The sequence below is a fragment of the Parasteatoda tepidariorum genome, chromosome 6, assembly GCF_982258835.1.
Source record: "Parasteatoda tepidariorum strain Cologne lab strain chromosome 6, Ptep-v5.0, whole genome shotgun sequence".
NCBI lineage: Eukaryota > Metazoa > Arthropoda > Arachnida > Araneae > Theridiidae > Parasteatoda > Parasteatoda tepidariorum.
Genome location: NC_141760.1, coordinates 28,385,663 through 28,404,648, shown reverse-complemented (window position 1 = coordinate 28,404,648; position 18,986 = coordinate 28,385,663). Strand labels below are relative to the sequence as shown.

The 18,986-nt window shown below is 27.8% G+C and overlaps 1 long non-coding RNA gene across 1 annotated transcript; it reads right to left on the bottom strand.

The window, feature by feature from the left end:
- Positions 1 to 7,505: 7,505 nt before the first annotated feature.
- On the bottom strand, positions 7,506 to 13,664 carry LOC147807725 (uncharacterized). Its single transcript, XR_015434561.1, has 2 exons — positions 13,315 to 13,664; positions 7,506 to 10,859 (listed from the first exon to the last, which is right to left on the bottom strand). It is a non-coding gene; the product is annotated as an uncharacterized LOC147807725 (long non-coding RNA).
- Between the last annotated feature and the right edge of the window lie 5,322 nt (positions 13,665 to 18,986).

The window sequence follows — 18,986 nt, the reverse complement described above, 5'->3', positions numbered from 1 at the left end:
AAATGCGTTGAAAACTTTCAGTCAGAATAGCGCCTTTTGAGTTTCATTTTGTAAATCATTTTATAATCTGTCTTAATTTATCACCTGCTTAAATTAGTGAGCTTATTAATGGTATGCTTCTAACTACTGCTATTTTTAAATTATATCAAATTAAAACAATTTAAAGTTGATTTAATTATTTGTGACTGACTGACTTCATTTTAATACTTACATACATCTCTGATTCAAAATTGAGCCTGTGTAAGGAAAAAGCAGCTGTATAATAATAAGATAATTTAATTAGAACAGTTGATGAAAATTTTATGTACTTTGGTTGCACCAAAGTACATAAAATTTCCGTCTCACTTCTATAACGAGGAATTTTAATGTATACATGTGAGACGTTAAATCACGCTTTATCACATTTAAGATTTCGACAATCAGCATTGATGTTATTTGAGTTATGGCAATTTTTTTCTCAAAATGAATCAGAAATGATAAATTATAAGTACTTCTAAATCAATTTGAATGGGTTTGTTTTAAATCGAAATGCTTAGACTAAAAATCATTATTTTTAAGGAAATGGTGGAAAGGAAGCTGATGCTTTGATAGTTCGACAGTGTCAATCACTTAAATAGTTCTAGAAGTTTGTTTGAGTTCATTCTTAACTTTAAATATGGTATGCATCTAATTCAGTACCATTTTGCAAAGAAATATTCGAATTTTATAATATCTGATTGTAATAACTGTTCGTTTATGGTTTTATAACAAGTTTAAGCAAACATTGTACACAAATATACACCTCCAAAATCCTAGCTTATTGAATGGATCCACACTTTTCTTAATAATCATATTCAATTAAATTATGTCGAAAGAGGTAGGACTATTCATCTATGGAATGCATTTTCATTTGCAACATTGTAGGAAATTCTGGTTCAAATTTCGGCTTGAAATAGGGTGCATTTGCCTAAAATCCATTTGCATCATTAAATATTATACGGCAGCTTTTACTGTAAAACTGTTATGCGCATAAATCTTTTCCATTTCCAATTAGTACTATTAGTATTATTGGTCTTATGCTGTTTCTAATAGTTGCCAAATATACTACTGTAAGTACTGATGTAGGTGCTGAGGTGAAAGAGTGTATATGCAAGTTAAGGAATAGAGAAAATTGTTTGATTCAGGTAAGTTTTAATCATTTCAGTTCTAGCAATAGCATCATGTCTAATAATGAGGATTTCAGTTAATAATTATTTTTACGGAATGAACTTAATAGAAACGCTTTTGCCTAACTTTAAAATTTTGCTCCATTTTACTGAGTTCAAGACGAGGATTACTACTGGTACCAAATTTGCAGAAATGAGAAAATTTTTGAAAAACATAATTCTAAATTCTTTTATATTATTATTTACTTATACATAATTTTGAAAGTTTATAAAGAATCTTAGATGAAAATGAATGAAACAAAATTTTTCAAATTGAAACAAAGATTTTCTGTAGCTCTACACAAAGAATTAACAAACCAAATACTGCGAGTAATTAACATGGATGGAGTTGTTAACTCAGCTAATTGTCCTCGTATTACGTTTTTGCACTCAAATTTTATCTAACCTTTTAAATATATCTTTAACTCAGTTCAACCGTTCAACGAGTTAGCTCAACCGTTGCTGCCTTAGAGGGCTGGATGAAAACAACGCTGTTTTCGTAACAATCCATTCTAGGATTTCTTTCATATACATAGTCTGATTTGTAACAATTGAATCAGTGAGCTGGTTCAGTTTTTGTAGAAGAAAAACTTTAAATCATTTACAATATTACTTAAAGATTATTCACTCCGACATCATCGCATCGTTTTTCTGAAATATTTTGCAGACTTTACAGATTCCTTTAGACTCTAACAGCAACTAATTAATATAGTAGAATAGGTTAAACAGCAACTAATTAATATAGGTTAATTAATATAGTAGATTTTTAAAATTATTTTTAAATTTTCGTTACAGTCTCTGCCTTGTCTTCCCTTATAAAAACTATTGAATAAAGATAGGTTTGCGCAAATTGATAGTAGTAATACGAAATATATCCATAATGTGTATATATGTTGAAACATAAAATGTTCTATTCCGTTTCAAATCTTTTATTTTAAATTTCAGTTTTGTGATGTGTTGAAAATGCTTCTGTGCTATATTACATCCAAGAATTTCTCATGCGAATCATTCTATATTAACTGATATGCTTGAAACATATGTTTCTTATCAAGTTTAAGATGTAGAAGTCGGTCTCTCACAAAGAGCCATAAAAAGTCAAGATGAACCAGATAAGGACAGATAAAAGATTATTTGCTGAAGTTAATAGGCAATAATTCGTAGATGAAGACACTTTAAGATAGTCTCAAAAAGTTCCCAGAATCAAAGTGGCGCTATCCTTTTAGCGAATCAAAACCTTTGATTTTTATCAGTTGAATGACGTTTCATTGATATAAGAAGATGCTTGCAACGCCCTCCCCTTCAGAACCTCACTTTAAAAGCTCAAGACAGCGAAAAATGCGTGTCTTTTTCATATTTTCCATGGCTAGATAATCAGGGCCAAATTCAAACAATCCCTGCAAAGGGGGACACCTGATGTAAATATCCCACGCATAATGTTTGCAATACTCCATCTAACGTAATAAAATGCCTTTTTATCAGAAGCCGCTTAAGTCTCTTCAATTATCTAGCCTTTAAAGGCATAACATTATATATATATATATATATATATATATATATATATATATATATATATATATATATATATATATATATATATATATATATATATATATATATATATATATATATATATATATATATATATATATATATATATATATATATATATATATATATATATATATATATATATATATATATATATATATGTAACATAAAAAGCTTTTATTAATCTTTTTATGTTAGTTTCTTTGCTATAAAACAACTCCTACTTTATTACTAATTAAATATTCTATTTGAAATACTTTTTCACACTTTTAAAAGCCACATCCTGTTTCTAAATCTATTTTTAGCCAAAGTATGCATACATTTAAATAAAGATCTTTTTTCCCTTTTAAGCCGTGGGAATCACTCGAGCAAGTTCATTAACCAATTGTAAGTTCTGAGATTTCCCTCTTTTCCCTAAATAGAGACATTTTAGGATTTTTTGCAAGATTTTCCCTACCAGAAAGACTGTTTGCTGATGGAGTAAACATGACTTCTTCGCTCCCACTCAACTAAGAATGTTCAAATAAAAGTTACTCTGATTTAATTAAAATCCTGTGTCTGTTTTCCTGCTCGGTCCGACTGCAACATTTTACAAGCCGAGCAGGATATTAAGAACTGATGAAACGGGCGCAGGATAATAATTGCTAAAATGCTTCTTCAAAATATAATTCAAAAGTGAAAATAAAAATACAATTGGCGGAATCATAAAATTGCTGCTGAACTGACATTGTTCGTGAAACACATATTATTCTTTTGAAACAGGACTAAAGGAATTTGATGCCAAAAATAATTAAAAGAAGATTTTTGGGACTTCTCTTTCAAGTATCCATTGGAGTGGTCTCAACTGTATTTTAACAGTGCCTGACGTCTTCGTTTCCGTTATTACAGAAGTGGATCTCAACGCGGCCTGGTTTGATTCTCCCCCACTTGAGTGCTAGAAGCACTTTGACGGAATCCCATTTGTGTATATCAACTTGATGGAAATGTCATCATATAAAATAATAAAAAAAGAAAATGATTTTACGATAGGTTTGTGCAACGCGTGCGTCGTCAGAGGTCAGATAGTCTGTCTGCTCACATGTTCAAAAACAAAACCTTGAATGGTTTTCAACACCCGTTAACAAAATCCTCAACTATTGGTGTTATGTGTTCAGTGTGTGAACTTTAGTGGATCGTGCTTAGTGATGAAATCTTATGAACAAAAATGGATGAGTGCCATGAAAATCTTCTTTGGGGGGGATTGATATTTTACACATTTTATATCAATTATACTTACTTGACAAATCGTGCTCTGATATTTTTAATGATTGATATTAATGATGAAATTTTTAATTGATTTTTAATGGTGAAATTTTTAAACGTGAATGCTTTCTAATCATTTACGTTCATATCTCGAAATTTAAACAAACAAATTTATGGCTATTTATATTTTGATAATATTTCCATTTATTGATATTATTATTCAATGGTTTACCATATTATTTGTTTAAATTAAATAATATTAAAATTTAGTGTTATCACATTTTTTTTTCCACTTTTGATTCAGTATGATTATAATTTTAATTATTTAAGGAATCACTCTTTTTATTGCATTATATATCACAGTGTATATTATATAAATTGTAGAAGAGAAATTTAAATTTTTATTTTATTATGGTGTTTAAAAAAGCAAAAGATGTGCTATTCACATACTTAAGTTTTTTTTCCCCTTCTAAATGTTATATTTAATTATTGAAATTTGATTATTATTTGAATGCCCTTACGGAGTGGCAAAAACTACAATTTTAACATGGATGAAAACGCTAAAAGCAATACAGATAATTCTGAAACAGAATTGAGTGATAATTTACAAAAATTAAGTATGGATCAAAGTGTACAGGATAAACCAGACATACTAGTCTTTGAGCCTGACATTGGTGTTCAATTCACATCCTGGCTCAAACACTTCGAAAAACAAACTCTAGATGCTAAATGTAATGACGAATGGAAAGTTAGAAATTTTCAAAAATTCATTAAAGGTTCAGCTTTGAAATTGTATATTAATAACTGCCTTAATTGTAATTCATATCAGGAAATAGTTGAAATTTTTCAAGAACATTATTTTTCACCTCTCTTTGGCTTAAACGATTTTCAAAATGTTAAATTTTCAGGCCAAGCTAAAGACCTTAACTCATATTTTACTGAAAAGGTAGAGTTAGGTAGAAAGATAGGTTTAAGTAATGAACATATAATTGAGGGTCTATCTATAGATTTGCCTCCCCAAATTAGGACACTTTTGGTTTTAAAAGAACCCAAAACCCCGATTGAATGGCTCACAATTGTTTCGAAAATAATTCATGATGTACCTACGGTCTTACCCCAAACTGAAACTAAACAAAAATTACCAGAATCCAAATTTAATGGGTATGGACCACAATATCAAGGCTGGGTACCAAGGCGGCCATTCTTTAACAACTCGGGTAATCCAAATTATAATCCTCAACAAAATCAAAACTTTTTCCGGTCTAGTCAAAGTTATAACCAACAATCCCAATTTAGACCTAGAATTCGAAATGAAAAGTTTCATATAAATGAACAACAAACAAGTCATTTCGCCCAAGCTTCCCAGGAGTTGCCTCCTAAGCCATGTGAATACTGTGATAAGCTTGGTATAACCAATGCTTATCATTGGGGCCAAAATTGTATAAACAAACCTAATATTTTTACGGCTGAGAATCAAACTCAGCCTAAACAGGAAAGTGACCAACAACAAAATTGTCAATTAGTGGTAACTGGATATTTACAAAATAAAAATGAAAACAATATAAGTGACAAAAACCCAATTTTGACAAATAAAACTATCCTGTTAAACATTGATACAGGAAGTACTTTAAATATAATTCCGGCTAAGCTTTTTGAAAAACTTAATGTCCTAAAAGAAAGAAAAGACTTTGTTAATGTAAAACAAACAAAAGGTATTTTGCAACTTAACCACTCTTGTACTTTAAATTTAAAAATTGGAGATATAGCTAGGTCAGTGGAATTTTATATTTTAAATACTGATCTACCTTATGCCATACTGGGTTTAAAGGAATGTAATGGGTTTAAATTAGTGATAGATTGTGTTGAACGAGTTGTAATGCAAAATCAGAGGAAGCTGATAGTTTTTTCGGATTATAAAAGCAACGTGTCTTTACACATTTCTCCTGAAATCCAGGTTAATGATTGCAACAAAAATGCCAATAAAGAAAATAAAGCTAAGAATAAAAATAAGGAAAGTAGAAATAAAAGAAACAATGTTAAATCAATTAAAAATAAACAAAATGAAATGATTATGGAAAATAAAATTTTGGATATAAAAGTAAACAAAAATAAAAATGTAAACAAAGAGAATTTAAAGAAGAATAAAATAAAAAATAGACTTAAAAATAAAGATTTAAATAGCAAAACTGAAAATAATCTTGAGTTTTCAAATGTTCTTGAGACTAAATGTGATAATGGTGCGCAACATTGTCAAAATCATGTTGACGGAATTATGCAAATTCAAGATGATGAAAAAAGTTTCCAACTTCAGGAAATTTTAGAAGATTTTTCAGATATATTTTCTAAAGATAAATATGATGTAGGGACAATAAGAATTGAACCTCAAAGGGTAAGATTAACATCAGACTTACCAGTATCCTTACGAGCATACAAAACTTCCCCAAAACAACAAGAGGAAATAGATAAACAAATTGAAGAATTGTTAAAGCATAATATAATTAAAGAAAGCTCTTCTCCCTATTCGGCTCCAGTAACTTTAGTTTCTAAAAAAGATGAAAATAAAAAAAGTAGATTGTGTATAGACTTTAGAAAATTAAATCAAATTACTAAATCAGATGCAGAACCGTTGCCTCTTATAGAAACACTTATAGATAAATTAGGGAACAGTGTTTATTTTAGTACACTCTAAAAACTGTACCGCTGATTTCAGAGGCACATTTGGATCGTTTGTGCCTTTGAATTTTAAGGGCACAACGTGCCTTTAAAAATGAAAGGCACAATGTACCTCTGATTTCAGAGGCACATTTGGATCGTTTGTGCCTCTGAATTTTAAGGGCACAACGTGCCTTTAAAAATGAAAGGCACAATGTACCTCTGATTTCAGAGGCACATTTGGATCGTTTGTGCCTCTGAATTTTAAGGGCACAACGTACCTTTAAAAATGAAAGGCACAATGAACCTCTGATTTCAGAGGCAAAATCAGATGTACCTCTTAGCTTGAAAGGTACATTGTACCTTAGATTTTGCTTTTATGAACCACTCATTGAAATAAGCATTTAGTGGTATCAAAACCTGTTATTTACCAGATTTGAACACACTTTTTTTTTACCCATTTGTAATTTGCTTGCACTTCATATAAAAAGGGGTTTACACTATTACCAAGATATTAATTATAATAATTCTTAATGAAAAATATTTCTGAATTCTTTGAATATTGGCCACTTGAGGTGATCATCTCAAGGGATTCCATCTAAGGCTTTTTCATAGGCAATTATAAAATATGTAAATTTACACAATTTCTTTAATCATGTAGCGTTTAATGATACTTCAACAATTACAATGATGTTTTTCTAATCAGATATAGGTATAAAAAATAATATTTATTTCTGTTTATTCCAAGTCAATATAATTCATGGATTTTTTTCCAAAAAGTATCCTCAAAATGGAAATTTCTTATAAATTTAGATATTTTTTAAATATTTAGAGATTTAATAAAATAGCTTTATAAGAATCAAAATTAAACACTAAATATCATGAAATCTAATATCTTTTATTTTCACACATAAAGAACAATATTACATAATTTAGTAACAGTTGCACACAAATATGGAAAAACATAGAACTTTCACAATATTTTAAAATTATAGATGTAGATTTTGAACAATTTGTATGTTTTATAACATCAAATATGTTTAATCAAATGACTTAACAAGTGTAAAATCAAAGATTTCTTTCTATTGAAATGAATTTTTTTTTTTAAAAGCCTGATTTTGGCGAAGCATATTAACCCATTAGGCGCCATCATTCCCATTTTGGGAACATTAGCTTTCAATTTATTTAGAACTAACTGTACTTAATATTATTTAATTGACAATTTTATTTGAGCTCTGAATATATGAAAAGCATTTTGCAATTTTTTTTGAAAGCTTGTTTCAGAATTTTTATTTTTTATAGTATTTTAAAAATCGTGAAATTCCGCATTTTTATCCCCAATCATTAAACATGCATTTGTTTTATAAATATTATTAAAATAAAAATTATTTTAACTTAAACTTGATTACAACAATCTAATGTACAAAATAAAACTAATCCATAGAGAAAATGTACAATGGCTAGTTTACAATTGAAGAAAAAAGACCTTGTTCCCTTTTGGGGGAAAATATTGGCGAAAGCTGTTTTCAAACGAAAAACAAGATGCAGATTATTTTAACAGAAATTTTTTTTTTCATGACAATAATATATGCACTAATTTAATAACGCAGCACATAGCGTCGATTCAGGTTTATCTTTATATTACTACACTAATCTAATACGTTGCCAAAAATAAACCTCAATCTATGTTTATTTCCTCCCCTCAAACACGATAAAACATCTGCATTTTTCAATCTCTCCCCCATTCATTACACGTTTACTCCTCCCCAACAGCAAAATGACTCTAAATTTCTATTTGCATTTTTATAAAATAATTAATTTATAATAAATTTGTATTATGTTTAAAAGTTTCCTACAGAAAAAATCTATCATAAAAAATTTCTAACATTTTCCTTTGGCTAAGAATTTTAAAATCTGGCAAATAATTTGAAACAGGGTTCGTGATTTTTTTGATTTTTTTAAAAAAAATCAAAAGAATCAGATTTTTTTGATTTAAATCGGATTTTTTTGATTTAAATCAGATTTTTTTGATTTTTAATAAATTCACTGTAAGAACTTCAATTTATGATTAAAAAAAATTTTAATGTTTAATCAAATTAACTTAATACTAAAACTATATTGTAACAATATTTTAGAAGCTCTAACTAAAATAATTTTTCATTATAATACATGACTTAGAATGCATAGCAACCATTTTGAAACAAATGCATGATTAAAATTTAAAGACTAGATGAAATAGAGAATTTAAAGAATACTTCAGGGGTCTGTCTGGGTTTTTCTGAGAGGTACCTATTTTGTGAAAATTAAAAATTATATTATAGAATCAACACAAATATAGTAAAAATATGGATTTATCGTTTCTTACAAGACAAAAAAATAAAATTTTAAGAAAAAGTATTTTGTGTGATTATTCTATCATTTTTCCTAAAGGTGAATTCGTAAAGGTACCATTAAACGGTAGTAAATTTGGCTTGGACAGACCCCTGTACTTTAACTATTAAAACAAAGTTTCAGTTAGCAAACCGTAACTTTAATTTAATATTGTGATTTCTTTTTTTTTCTCTTGATTTTTAAAATGGCAAAATAAATGAAGCAGATTGTGTTCATAAATGTAGTCATTTATCAAAAAATAAATAAATATTTAATCTATATATTTTTACATTAAAATATTCATTTTTAATTCTATATCAAAATAGATAAGTTAAGCTTAAAAAAAAAATTAGAAAATCTATGTACTCATTGGAATTTTTTTTCACAAAATTTCTTTATAGAAAATCAGATAATGTCAAAGATACTGTAAACATATTATGAGAAAATACCAGTTAATAACCCTACTGCATCAAATAGACTTTGAAAGAGTTTGAAAGGGAAGAATGACACTATATTACGAAAAAAACATCTGAATTCATCAGCCCTTTTTTTTTCTTTTTCTGTTTTTGGCATATTAGGGTAATTTCTTTTTAATATAACCTCAAGCTTCAGAAATATACATTTTCCACCAATAAAATATGATGTAGATTTTAATTCACACTTTTTCATTCAAAAGGTAGAATTTTATTAACATTATTTGGATTATTTTTTGAAAAAAATTCATGTTTATTAATTACTTTCTACAGCTATGCAAGTCTATATTAAGACAGCATTAAATGTTTACTTTAATCTGTGCTTTCAATCTCAAGAATCAAAATATTTTTAAAAATGTAATTTCAAATGTGTTGGAATTTAATACACACCAAGAAAGAAAGTAATTTCGTTAACTAAAATTAATTAATGCAGCAATTTATTTAAATTAAATTTTAATACTAAGAAAAGAAAATAATAAAAGTATCAAAAATTTAAAACACTGTTTTTTAACTTTTAAAATCAATATATATATCGATAAAAAAAATTAATTGATTTTAAATCAATGATTTTTTTAAAAAAATCATTTGATTTAAATCAAGCTGATTTAAATCAACGAACCCTGATTTGAAATACTTAGTATAGGCTATGTATATATATATAGTAATATCATAATTAAAGGTCAATAAAGAAAAAGTGCAGGTAAAAAAAGAAAACACAACACCAGAAGCAAAATTATAATGGTAAACATACTTAATACAATGAGTAATTTAACCAGTGAGAATAGCCTAAACCAAATTTACAAAAATTATAGTTTAAAATCAAACAAAATTAAAAAAAATTAGCACTATAATGAGAAAATAAAATATCATAGTAAAAAGTGATAACATATAGATAAATTTGCTTTACAGAGTGGAACAACTGTAAGTCAATTTTACTTGGAGATGGTAAGATTCGTTTAATGCAGACTCTTATAAAAAAAAGTCCACATGTTTCGCAGAGAACTTTTATTAAAACATTTTCCAAATTTTGAAAAAAATAAAATGACACACATTTTTCTTTCTTTTAGTTTTCACTAGTTATTAATACAGAATCACAATAATTCGGAGAAATAGCAACGGGCATTTAAAGGTTGTATCCGGAAGAAAAAATGCTCAAGTTAAACACTTTGCCGGGGGAGGTACATGGGCAAAGCATTTGCAGAGGAGGCCTGATCAAATCCTTCCCACAGCATCCACATTATTTATAGTTTAGCATTGACCACAGTGCTGATGTAAAATACCCTCAGAGGTAGTTGGATCATGGGTTTGAGTCCCCTGGACGCCAGACTAACTGTAGCAGGCTTAGTGGTTTTCCTCTCCATGTAAGTGTTTTATCATGCATTCAGCTCGGCTAGAACATTTAAAACAGGACTTATCAATGTAAGAGTATTTTATTTGAATAAGTAGTTAAAAGTTTCTATCACAATGTACACAAATACATTCATGAAGATTTTATTACATTAAGAATAGGTTTAGCTAAAATAATTTTTATATATAATATTATTGAACTAATTTAACACGTTGAATGCCATAGGGGTCACCGGTGACTGGTGCTGAGTTTTTTCGTAGCGCCACTGGGGTCACCGATGAACGGCGAAACCTAGATTATTCGAAACACATAATTCGAACAAATTTTTAATGCTCTAATTTTTTTTTATATTATTATTATTACTAAAATGGTTTATATACTGAAAAAATCATTTCGGCCAGACGGGCAAGTCATGTAAAATTAGTGTGGCATTCAACATGTTAAAGAAAAAAAATGTAAATCTATCTAAGCTTAAATACATAAGAAAGTGCAAGGATTGTTTTTAACACAAAACAAAATTGGAGTCAACAAAGAAAATTCAAATGTAAATCGAAAAGTTATTATTTATAAAAATAATTATTTACAAAAATATTTAATAATTAAAAACATTTTTTTGCATTTACTGGAACACAGTCAAGACAGAAAGTAACAGCAAAAAAAAAAAAAACTATTAATCATTTAGTTATAATAATAATATAAATTTAGATTACACAAACATTAAATTGCCTTTCAGAGAGCAAAAAAAAAAAAAAAATTTCACTGTATCAAGTTTATACACATATCAATCCTTACAATCAATATATTTTCTTTCTAAATATTGTTATCAAAATTGCTTCGCTTCATATTTTTTTTACTACAGTTCAGGAAAAGCATTAGTTATAGATTAATAAAAGTTTTTTGATAATGTTATTCTAAGTAACACAGGTAAGGTAGCAATAACAATAAAATAAATAAAGGTTTCTTAAAAATTATTATCACTGATGCTGAATTAGAAAGTTTTACTAGGTAGCTTTTGTAGCAAGAAAACATGGAGTATAAAGTGTTGAGCATTGAATATGAAGTACCAAATATTTTTTTAATAAATTATTCAGTATATATCGCTAAAGCATTAAGAATATATCTTGGAAAATGCCAGTGACACAACAGCGATTCTGCATATCTAATCCATTTGTGATCCAATGAATGTGATGCAAATAATTTTTTTATTTTTTATATATAGTTATTGATATCAAAATTATGTAAATTAAACTGCTCAAGTTAACAATACTTTAATATTTTTTAAAAAGTTCAAGCTGTTAAGTACTTGGCATTATATTATTTTAAACAAAGAGCAAGGTACTCATCACCGCCCATCACTCAACCATGACCAAATATCTTATTTCTAGGGCTTTACTTTTTAACGGCCATGGTTAAAATGCCATGTAATTTTGATACTGGTCAGATAAAGTGGACTCCGCTTGAGCTAGCTCGTTTGAATCTTCTGCATGATAACCAATGAGAGAACTTTCAGTTGTGGCAGAATTTATATGCAAAGTATACACGCCAGTTGTTTTATACATTGCCAGGATCTAACTCATTACCCTAGTTCTCTAATAAGCAGTGTGAAAGATAATTTAACCAGCTGTGCCACAAGAGCACCCTGGAGCAAGCTATTAATCCTTTTTAAAAATCAAATAAATTAAATTTCAATTTGAAATGTTAAAATTTTTAAAAGGAGTTTCACAGTCGTAAATAATTATATATCCCATGTTATCTATTTTGAGTCATAAATTCAAAACTAAAATTTGAAATTATACACTGAAAGCTGTGATGTTAGAATAAAACATTTTTAAACATTACTTTTTCAAAAAAAAAAAATAACTAATTAAAAATTTATAAATCATTAGAAGATTGCCTTTTTCGCCCATGCTTACACCATATTTAAAATATAAATAAAGCATAATCTTATTTTTTTCTTCAGGTTTATATTAACTGTAAGTTTAGTAACAGTTTGAAATAATTATAATTAGATATCAATGTCAATTGTTTTCTAAAATAGCTAATGATTGAAAGTATACTTTTCATAATTATAATAAAAATTCGAAAACATTCTTCGTTGTTTTTTAAATTATTCGATCATTCTGTGAGAGAATTTCTGTGATAGCTCTCGAATGTAAACTAAGATAAACAAAAAAGCAAATTGGTAGTTCAAATAAAAATGATTTCTTATTCATAGCAATCGCCTCATTGAAAACCTCATACAAAATTATAATCAAACACTACAGAACAAATATAGGGCACTTTAAAAACATTCCTCTTAATATTATAATGATAAAACATAAATAATACAACTACAACAGAAATGTAAACATAACTAGGGTTAGCTCTCTCGCTTAAACATTTTTATAAGATTTGTAGCATTAATAATTCACTAATAAAAATTGAAATGTATTAATAAAAAAGATGCCGTCGTTACTTAGGAATTAATATAAAAATAAGATATAAGTATTAAACTTACCAAATTCAAGCATTTTTATAACATCAATAGAACATATTTATAGACAAACTTCTTCCATCGGTAGCGTGGATGAGAGGGGACAGAAAACGTATTTCGTCATAAAATTTTTCACTGATGTGCGCATGCGCTTGTTCTCCGTTACATGATCGTACCGAAGAAAAAGAAATGAAGCGAATTTGAGAGGCACGAATGTCTTTTTGTACCGCGCATTGACTGGCGTTTGCTTTGGTGCCTTCAATTTGTTGTGGTGCCTCTCATTTTTAAAGGCACATTAGTTATGTGCCTCTTACGCGAGAAAATACACGGTACATTTAGCCTGTGCCTCTGAAATCAGAGGTACAGTTTTTAGAGTGTAGACTTGATATGGTAAGTGGTTATTGGCAAATTCCAATCAACCCTGAAGACACTGAAAAACTTGCTTTTGTCACCAACAGTGGCTTATATGAATGGTTAAGATTGCCATTTGGGTGGAAGAACGCCCCTAGTATTTTTCAAAGAACAATACGTAGAATACTCACTAAACATAAAGTTTCATTTGCAGCTAATTATTTTGATGATATCATAATTTATTCTAATAGTTTTGAAGAACATTTAAATCATCTAAAGGAAATTTTTGAAATATGTAGATTTGAAAATTTAAAATTAAAACCTTCTAAATGTTCTTTTTTGCAAACTAAAATTCAATTTTTGGGTTATGAAATATGTCATGGTGTAGTAACTCCTGATAACAACAACATTGAAGTAATTAAAAACTTGAAACCTCCAACTAATGTTAAATCTCTTCAACGATTTTTAGGTTCAATAAATGTGTATAATAAATTTATAAATAATTATGCTAAAATTAGAGAACCTTTAAATAATCTCTTAAAGAAAAATACAACCTGGTGTTGGACTCCCAAATGTCAAGAAGCATTCGAAATTTTAAAGAATGCTTTAGTTTGTAAACCAATTTTGAAAATATTTAACCCTAAATTACCATGTCATATTTTTGTTGATGCAAGTCAAAGTGGTGTTGGAGCAATTTTGAAACAGCCAGATGTTTTAGGTGTCTTACATCCAATAGCATTCCATTCTCGTTCTCTTAGAGACTATGAGAAAAATTATGCAATCACAGAACTGGAATGTCTTGCTATTGTTGATGCATTAAACAAATTTTATCACTATTTATTTGGAAATAAATTTACCATACATACAGATCATGCGGTTTTAGTTTGGTTAAAAAATGTTAAAAATCTGAAAGGTAGATTGTTCCGCTGGTCTTTACTATTAAGTATGTATGATTATGATATAAAATACACAAAAGGCACCTTAAACTTTGAAGCTGACATGCTATCCCGAGATATTCCTGACAATATTGAAAACAATAGTATTTTGAAAACAAATGTTGATTTAAATAATGTAAGCCATTTTTCACATCTTTTGCAATTAGACGAAATTCGCGAAGCCCAACAAAATGATAATTTAACTGGAAATTTTATTAAAATAGATAATGTTTTGTGTTTACGTAAAAAGGGTTTTACCAAAATTGTTGTTCCATTTTCTTTAAGGCATAAATTACTTGAAATTACTCATAAAAAATTTGGCCATCCGGGAATTCAAAAAACCATTAATTTGCTTACTCCTGTTTACTATTGGGAAAATATTACTTTGGATATTACAAGTTTTAACAAACATTGTCATACTTGTCAAATTAATAAAAAACCTAGACAGAAAAGATTTGGGTTACTTCAGGAAATGCCCCCAGTTGACAAACCTTTTGAAATAATTGCAATTGATAGTGTAGGTGGTTTTAATTATTACAATTCTACTAAAAAATATTTAACTTTAGTAATTGATCATCACACTCGATATATGTGGTCTTTTGCATCGAAATCAATAACTACGGAAACTTATGTAAATTTTTTGCACCAAATTTTTCAAATTCAAACCCCTAAAAGTATTTTGAGTGATAGAAATGCCGCGTTTACTTCTTCCCACTTTAAAAAATTCCTTAAACATAGCAAAATCAAAAAATTGTTAACTACAGCCCATAGACCCGAAACTAATGGAAAAGTTGAACGTTTAGGACAAACCATTGTAACACGTTTAAAATGTAAAATTAATGATTCTTCTAAAAGAATTCCTTGGCCTAAATTATTAAAAGAAGTAACCGAAGAATATAATTTAACTCCACATTCAGTAACTAAATTCCCACCAGCTTATTTAATGTTTGGCACTCTCCCATTTAATCATCCTTTATCTGAAGAAATTTTTCCACCAATAGAAGAAGCAAGGAAAATTGCAGTTGAAAGAACTCAACAATATCACGAAAAAAATAAAATTTATTATGATGCAAGGTTCACTCATATTGAATTTTCCCCAAATGATACTGTAATGTATGAAGATTTTAAATACCCCAATACTAGGAAACTTACCCCAACCTTTTCCGGTCCATATACAATTCTTGAAAAAATTTTTGATGTTAATTACAAAATAAATAAAAAGAATATTCATAATAAAGAAAATACAGAAATAGTTCATATATCAAAATTGCGAAGGTACCACCCACCTGACAAACTTAAATTATGTCACGAATAAAAAAATATGTAATAGTTTAAATAATAGAATTAATTATATTTTATATTGAAATTTTTTTTGATAAAAAGTGTCAATTTGTATTTTTATATCTCATATCACTTGCATTTTCATATTTTTTTTTTATCTTTCATGTTGTTGAATGTGAATATTTACATCTTTTAGAAAATTTTTATAGATTTTCTTGTCTTAAGTGAAAAGTTTATTTTAATTGTATTAGTATGAATAATAACTTTATTTACTGTGATTATCAAGAAAGACTGAAAAAACTTAATCACAAAAAATTATTGAAAATGGAGATCTAACACTTCATTTTGATAGTAGTGTGTGTTTTTTTTTATGATTCATGTTACTTTATATCTTGTTGATATTACAGATATTATTATTATTTTTTTTATTTTAATTGTGTCATCATAGGGAAAGTTTTGCAAAGGGATAATTTTTAAAATTTATTGATGTTGGTCAAAATTTTTCGGCGAGGGGGGATGTAACATAAAAAGCTTTTATTAATCTCTTTATGTTAGTTTCTTTGCTATAAAACAACTCCTACTTTATTACTAATTAAATATTCTATTTGAAATACTTTCTCACACTTTTAAAAGCCACATCCTGTTTCTAAATCTATTTTTAGCCAAAGTATGCATACATTTAAATAAAGATCTTTTTTCCCTTTTAAGCCGTGGGAATCACTCGAGCAAGTTCATTAACCAATTGTAAGTTCTGATATTTCCCTCTTTTCCCTAAATAGAGACATTTTAGGATTTTTTGCAAGATTTTCCCTACCAGAAAGACTGTTTGCTGATGGAGTAAACATGACTTCTTCGCTCCCACTCAACTAAGAATGTTCAAATAAAAGTTACTCTGATTTAATTAAAATCCTGTGTCTGTTTTCCTGCTCGGTCCGACTGCAACATTTTACATATATATATATATATATATATATATATATATTATTTTATTTGTATATTTATTTTTTAATACGAATTCACTTTAAGAAACAAGTAAACAAGCAATGCTTTTTAAAAATAAATACTAATTATATTATTAATATAAAGAATTTCATTTAAGAAAAAGGAAAAAAGCGTTTATGAAAATGTTTTATAAATAATATTTTTAAAAATAAGTACAGTTTTTTAAGAATAACAATATTAAAAATTAAATCTTCCTTAAAAAATAATATTTTTGAAAAGAAATTTTTTTTTGAAATTATAAATAATGTTATTTGAAATAAGAATTCCCTTTAAAAGGAATACGTATGCTTTTTAAAGCAAGAAATTCCTATAAAAATGCCTTTTAAGTGAAACTAACATTCATTTTTCAAAAATAAATATTGCTTCTAAAAATAAAATTTAAGGAAAAATGTGCATAAACTTTTTGATTGTTGAAAATATAATTCTACTAGTTCTTCCTGCTGTTTCAAACATCCCAAGTGTATGATCTTGTATGCTCTTTTTTCTGAAGTTCTAAGTTGAGAGGCTTATAACTAAAAATTTGTCGAAAAGATTGCAAGCAAACCTCTCAAATATGAGGATGCACTTTCTCTGTATATATTTTGTTCTATATATATTTTATTGGCAATAAACCCTTGATGATAAATCACGCCAAGGTAGCTTACTGACTAAGCACTAAGGAATCAAAGAGGCTTTGAGTCCGTGTTTCGGTACTCTCAAATATACTTTCACTATTCCTTTAAATTTATATTTCGCTTACTTCCTTTATATTTCCTTTATATTTTACTTCTTATTTTACTTTATATATTTCCTTTAAAGTGCAGCACCCATTGCAATAATTTGAAATGTCTCATCTATATATTTCTCTTACACGGTGACAAAAAAAAGCCTCATTACAACGTTGCCCCAAATGGCGACGCTAGAAAATCGACCAATGATTGCCGCTAAAAATGTCAAATGCCTAATCTAGCTGAGATGGCTCAACATATAGCGCTTTTAAAAACGCAAACTGAAATAGCCAGAGAGAGCATAAGCTAGGCAGAAGTTAGTAGTCTCTGTCGATAGATCTCTATTTTAGTATTTTGTCGAAAGTGCTTTTTTTTCACGAATTTATATATTACGAATTTATTTGACGATTTTTGATTTATATCGCGAATTTATTTGTTTTACTAGAATTTATTTGTTTATGCACGTTTTTCCATTGCAATTCACTTATTTCAATTTTTAATAGACTTAATTATAGCTAAAATTTTAACCTTTTTAAAGAGATATCAGTTTTAGAAATTTAATCTTAAGATTTTATACTATAGCACAGTTCTAATAGGTTTAACGAATTACATATCATTTATTTGAATTCAAATTTATTTTAATGACTTAGTATTTACTAAAAAGATGCAATTTTTTTTTTTTAAAAAAAAGTTGTTATATGGATTTGAATGATTGTTTTGAATTCTTAGAATTTTGTGCATTTGCAATGCACCTAAGTTAGCAACGAGCGAAGCGAGCTTGGTTTGCGAAGCAAACCATATAAGATTGTGCAGCAATTTTCAGGGGTTGGCGAGCGTTAGCGAGAAGGGGGCGCAGCCCTCTAGTTTATTATATTTTAATTTATTTTATTTTCAAATTTTTAATCGAAAATCGAAACTTGCGGAACAAATCAATTTTGTTACGTATAAAAGAGGGCAGCTCAGATAAAAATCAGCAATTTCTTTTTATTGTTTCAGCTTCTATAAAATAAATTATTTTGTAATATATTCGAAATAATATTTAGTCAGTGCATAAGTGGCATTGATTAAGTCGTGAACGTAAGATTTTGTATTATAGGAAATTTTTCTGCAGTGAATTATAAAATTTAACTAAACTCGTATTAAAGAGAATTCAAGGAATGAATCTTAAGCGAAAGTTTTAATTTAAAATAAGAATTTATCTCCATATAAGATAAGTATAGGTTAGATTGACAAAGAGAAAAACATGACCTGTTAAAATATCTCCGATATTTGCAAATATAATGCAGCAGATGCAATTTTATAGGAAACAATTTATCATGTTTTCTCAACTTGGAGAATAATTTTCAATAATAAGTAATTTAGTAATTTTAAATTACTTCTAATAATTAAATAAAATGATTTTCAAATAATTTTCGTAAAA